The sequence below is a fragment of the Xenopus laevis genome, chromosome 5S, assembly GCF_017654675.1.
Source record: "Xenopus laevis strain J_2021 chromosome 5S, Xenopus_laevis_v10.1, whole genome shotgun sequence".
NCBI lineage: Eukaryota > Metazoa > Chordata > Amphibia > Anura > Pipidae > Xenopus > Xenopus laevis.
The window spans coordinates 18,108,258-18,114,530 of NC_054380.1; positions in this window are offsets into that span (position 1 = coordinate 18,108,258).

The window sequence follows — 6,273 nt, forward strand, 5'->3', positions numbered from 1 at the left end:
CCAGTCATCTGCCACCAGCCAAGTTTCTGTGAAGGCCATGTTTGAGCGTAAGAAGCCAATGTCTGACTGTCACCCCCTTGCCCGGCGTCTGACAGCTGGCTTGTCTGCACTCTTAGCCCGCCAGCTTTTACCATACCAGCTGGTGGACTCTGAGGCCTTCCGCAAATTTGTAGCAATTGGGACACCGCAGTGGAAGGTACCCAGCCGCAATTTTTTTTCTAAAAAGGGAATACCACACCTGTACCAACATGTGCAGAGCCAAGTTACCGCATCTCTGTCACTTAGTGTTGGGCCAAAGGTCCATATGACTACTGACGCATGGTCCTCCAAGCATGGTCAGGGCAGGTATGTCACCTACACTGCCCACTGGGTGAACTTGGTAATGGCTGGGAAGCAGGGAATGGGTAGCTCAACAACAACAGTGGAGTTGGTGTCACCGCCACGGATTGCACGCGGTTCTGCCACCACCTCTACTCCTCCATCGCTCTCTACCTCGTCTTCTTCTTACTCTGCTGCTGGGTCCTCCTTCTCCTCCTCCACACCTGTGCACCCCCAGCTCCCCCTAGGCTATTCGACGTGCCAGGTACGCCGTTGTCACGCTGTCTTGGGGATGACGTGCCTGGAAAGCAAAAACCATACCGGATCTGTACTCCTGTCATCTCTGCAGTCACAGGCCGATCGGTGGCTGACCCCACACCAACTGCAGATCGGAAAAGTGGTGTGTGACAATGGAAGCAATCTGTTGGCAGCGTTGAGACTAGGCAATTTAACACATGTGCCCTGCATGGCACATGTGTTAAATTTAATAGTCCAACGTTTTGTCTCCAAGTACCCAGGATTCCAGGACGTTCTCACCCAGTCCAGAAAGGTGTCGGCCCATTTCAGACGTTCCTACACAGCCATGGCACGCCTTGCTGACATTCAGCAGCGCTACAACATGCCAGTCAGGCGTTTGATTTCTGACAGCCAGACTCGCTGGAATTCAACGCTCCTTATGTTGGAACGTCTGCTGCAACAACAAAGGGCCGTCAACGAGTACCTTTTTGAACTGGGTGGTAGGACTGGATCTGCACAGCTGGGGATTTTTTTCCCCCGTTACTGGGTGCTTATGCGCGATGCCTGCAGGCTCATGCGACCTTTTGAAGAGGTGACAAATATGGTCAGTCGCACCGAAGGCACCATCAGCGACCTAATACCCTTCGCTTTCTTCCTGGAGCGTGCCGTGCGACGAGTGACAGATGAGGCTGTAGACCAGCGTGACGAGGAGCTGGAAGCGCACGATTTCTGGTCGGAATCACCAGAACGAACCCAGGCACCTGCTGCAACGCAGGGAGAGGTGCCAGAAGTGGAGTCAGAGGAGGAAGGTGGCTTTGTGGAGGAGGAGGAGGAGGACCAACAGGAGCAGGCTTCCCAGGGGGCTAGTGGTGACCTTTTGGGGACCCCTGGTCTTGTACGTGGCTGGGGGGAGGAGACCGTGGATGATGCAGTCCTTGATAATGAGGAAGCGGAGATGGATAGCTCTGCATCCAACCTTGTGAGAATGGGGTCTTTCATGCTGTCATGCCTGTTGAAGGACCCCCGTATCAAGAGGCTTAAGGAGAAGGACCTGTACTGGGTCGCAACGCTACTAGACCCTCGGTACAAGCATAAAGTGTCAGAAATGTTACCAACATACCACAAGTCCGAAAAGATGCGGCATTTACAAACCAGCCTGCAAAACATGTTGTACAATGCTTTTAAGGGTGATGTCACTTCAGGAACTCATCAACATTCCAGGGGCAGAGGTGCCAGTAATCCTGCCACGAGCACACCTGCAAGGACAAAGCCCTTTGGCCAGTCTGTAACGTCAGCCATGCAAATGTTTTTCTGTCCAAGGCAGCGCCACAACCCTTCTGGATCCACCCTCAAAGAACGCCTCGACCGGCAGGTAGCGGACTACCTGGCATTAACTGCAGATATCGACACTCTGAGGAGCGATGAACCCCTGGACTACTGGGTGCGCAGGCTTGATCTGTGGCCAGAGCTGTCACAATTTGCCATGAACCTCTTGTCTTGCCCAGCCTCAAGTGTGCTCTCAGAAAGGACCTTCAGTGCAGCAGGAGGGATTGTAACTGAGAAGAGAACTCGCCTAGGTCACAAAAGTGTCGATTACCTGACCTTTATTAAAATGAATGAGGGGTGGATCTCGGAGGGTTACTGCACGCCGGAAGACTTGTTCTGACTTCTATGCAGCTGTCCTTCTCTTCAAGCCTCATGACTCCACACACAGCTGTCCTTTAGCGTCCTCCTCCCTCCGCCACCGTTACAAACTAGGGTGCAAACCCTACTGGTTTAATTTTTTCTGGCCTCTGTGCTTCAGTGGCTGCAACCAAAAAAACTGGGCAAACAATGTCTACAAGGTCAACGTATGGCAAAAAATGACTATTTTCAGCATTTATATGGCATATTTTTTCTGGCAACTGTGCTTCAGTGGCTGCATCCAAAAAAATGCATATTTTCTGCATTTATATGGCATAATTTTTCTGGCCTCTGTGCTTCAGTGGCTGCAACCAAAAAAATGCATATTTTCTGCATTTATATGGCATAATTTTTCTGGCCTCTGTGCTTCAGTGGCTGCAACCAAAAAATTTATATTTTCAGCATTTATATGGCATAATTTTTCTGGCAACTGTGCTTCAGTGGCTGCGACCAAAAAAATGACTATTTTCAGCATTTATATGGCATATTTTTTCTGGCCTCTGTGCTTCAGTGGCTGCGGCCAAAAAAATGCATATTTTCTGCATTTATATGGCATAATTTTTCTGGCCTCTGTGCTTCAGTGGCTGCAACCAAAAAAATTTATATTTTCAGCATTTATATGGCATAATTTTTCTGTCAACTGTGCTTCAGTGGCTGCGACCAAAAAAATGCATGTTTTCTGCATTTATATGGCATAATTTTTCTGGCCTCTGTGCTTCAGTGGCTGCAACCAAAAAAGTTTATATTTTCAGCATTTATATGGCATAATTTTTCTGTCAACTGTGCTTCAGTGGCTGCGACCAAAAAAATGCATATTTTCTGCATTTATATGGCATAATTTTTCTGGCCTCTGTGCTTCAGTGGCTGCAACCAAAAAAATTTATATTTTCAGCATTTATATGGCATAATTTTTCTGGCAACTGTGCTTCAGTGGCTGCGTCCAAAAAAACTGGGCAAACAATGTCTACAAGGTCAACGTATGGCGAAAAATGACTATTTTCAGCATTTATATGGCATATTTTTTCTGGCAACTGTGCTTCAGTGGCTGCGTCCAAAAAAACTGGGCAAACAATGCCTACAAGGTCAACGTATGGCAGTTGTTTAAAGAGAACAGTAGATTACTAGCCAGCAAAGCTACCTAAGCTAAAATGTCCCTCAAATCCCTGCAGACTTCTGTCCCTCCAATACAGAGCAGTATCAAGCAGATTACTAGCCAGCAAACTTACTATCATCTGTCCCTGAAATCACTAACAGCTCTCCCCCTACACTATCTCTTCCAAGCACACACAGGCAGATTTTTCAGATACATTTTTGCCCTTGATCCCCCTCTGGCATGCCACTGTCCAGGTCGTTGCACCCTTTAAACAACTTTAAAATCATTTTTCTGGCCAGAAATGTCTTTTCTAGATGTTAAAGTTCGCCTTCCCATTGAAGTCTATGGGGTTCGCGAACCGTTCGCGAACCGCTCGCGTTTTTGCGCAAGTTCGCGAATATGTTCGCGAACTTTTTTTCCGACGTTCGCTACATCCCTAGTCAGAGGGAGCCGTGTAGTCATCCCCCATCCACTAAGACGTGCAAGTTAAGGGATGGTAGAGGTTGCAGGGAAAACTGGGCCCTGTCCTTACCACCAGACAGGTATTAATTCAAGGATGGCTTGTGCCCCCCTGAAGCTACAGTCTGGACCTCACACTAGATATTCCATAAGGTGCAGACCACAGACCCAAGGGAAGAAGTGCTACCTGATATTCTTGCACCCCTTAGTGCTCTTGTTCTTCTTCCCTCTGTCTATAATATCTGACAAGATATATATCTTGTATTAGGATTTGCCTGCACAATAAAGCACCTTCTTACTTGATATAGAAGGGCAAGTTCTATTAAAGTAATGTACTCTTTAACACAAGAGTCCATTCCTGCTGTGATGTCAAAGGTTCTTGTTGCTTGTTCTTCTCTCTTTCTTTCTAGTGCTGTGTCAGATGAGAGACATCTGAAATTCCATTCATTCAAGGGAAAACCCCACCCAATTCAAGATCGCATTACATTTCTCCAGGGTGCACCATGGATAGAGTATTAGATGGCCACAAAAAAAATCCATCTTCCTAAAGAACTAGTTACATTCCACTTAAAAATATTTAACTGATGTGAAAACTCTGTATCTTCTAGGGATGAAGAGTTCCATAAGACAGCTCAGGCTTGGATTGGAACTGAAGAGTGTGGTGCAGCTGAAGGACCATTTACATTGATGAAGGAGGAGACACATAAATTGCCCAGTTTAGAGAAGTCTCTTGGTCACTAATGTGTGGGTGTAGGCCCCTGATGTGATTTTCAGTTGTAGGATGCAGGAGGTTATCCTTTTGTCTGGAAGCTGATAAAGCCTGGTTATTTGCCGAGCTGGAATCAGATTGGGCCCTGTTATCAGATAACCGGATAGTGTGTGGGAGGTGGGGAGTATATGCTGAGTAACCAGATCCGTAATTTTGGGCCTTTTCTATTTCGCTCAACTGCACAACAAATTATTGATTGTGAAATAGGTTCTTCTAAATGCTAAGAAGCAGGGCTGCCTAGACCAGGCTACAGTTCCCTGTTAGAACTTGTTGACACTGTCGTTTTGAGAACAGCTTTATTTGTGGTTGTAATGGGAATGTAAGGGATGATGCATACCAGTCAGATAAGAGTCCTAGCTTTTGTAATGTGACTTTTCCAAAAAGCACAATGCTCCATCACACACTCAGCACTCAATAAAGTATTGTCACCACTGTATATAAGTACGCACGGTAATCTGAATTATACAATAGTAAATCTAATCTTTAAACAGAGCTGGAGCTCCATATAGGTATAGGACTGTAGGCAGGCAAAATGGCCTGACTCTTGGCTCTCAGTGTAATTTGTTGCCCTATGGACAAGGACTAAGTGAATTTTACTAGGGCCTCCAGCATCATAGGAAGGTTTCAAAATGCCTTGCAATGTTCCCTCATGGGCAGTGCTATGTTGCACCCAGATGGTTGAGTGTCACTAGAGATACTCACTATGGAATGCTGCAGGCAGTGATGTCTTGATTTACAGCGCCCCCTCCGCAAACCCTCAACAAGTGAGTGACGTGCTATTATAGTTTGCAGTAAATGTGTATATTTTCCGGGCAAGCTGCCTCTAACAAGTGGATTCCCTTGAGTTCCCAATCTGTGACCACATATGAAATGCAAGGAATGAATAAAGGACTACAAGTACCAGTCTCTCTGCATGGACACAAGACTTAAAGCACAAACCTCCATTGTGCTGTTGGATTACTCAGGCAGACCACTAGATGTCACTGTTCTTACTCATTTTCTTGCAGGGCTTTATCAGTACTTCTCACCCACAGGCCACCCTCTCCCCTGACATCTGAGGTATGTGTTATAGTATAACATCTAGTTACACCACTGGCTTCTTATTCTGAATAATAGGAAGGGCAATGTGGCCCCCGGGACAAGCCATTAGGACTGAAGCAGACCAGTCACTCTTTCTTGTTAAAGGGCCAGTACAGTCACATATACAACTTTAATTAAGAGCATTTATGCTTAAAATGTATGCGACCTGTTCCTTTAAAAAAAAAAAAACACACTGTGTCTCAGTTTGTTTCATTGTGAACACTGTTTTGCGTTTACACTTACTACCTCTTCTTCCTCTCCCCGTCATCAGCCCGGTTTGATTAACTAGAGCTAACGAGCTCTGTATAAACAACACCCGGCCCTCCCATCCTTTGTTATGACTGTTTTGACTTATGGATAAGCAGAACTTCATTATGCAAGGCTTTATCTGTGCACTACTAACCTGATTAAAGGGATGGCTCACCTTTATGTTATAGAATATTATAGAATTGTTTCATTTTTTTATTGTTTCTGAATTATTTGCCTTCTTCTTCTGACTCTTTCCAGGTTTCATATGGGGGGAGAGGGGTTCGCTGACCCCATTTAAAAAAACAAACAAATGCTCTGTAAGGCTACACATGTATTGTTATTGCTATATTCCTGTTCAGGGCTCTCTCCTATTCATATTCCAGTC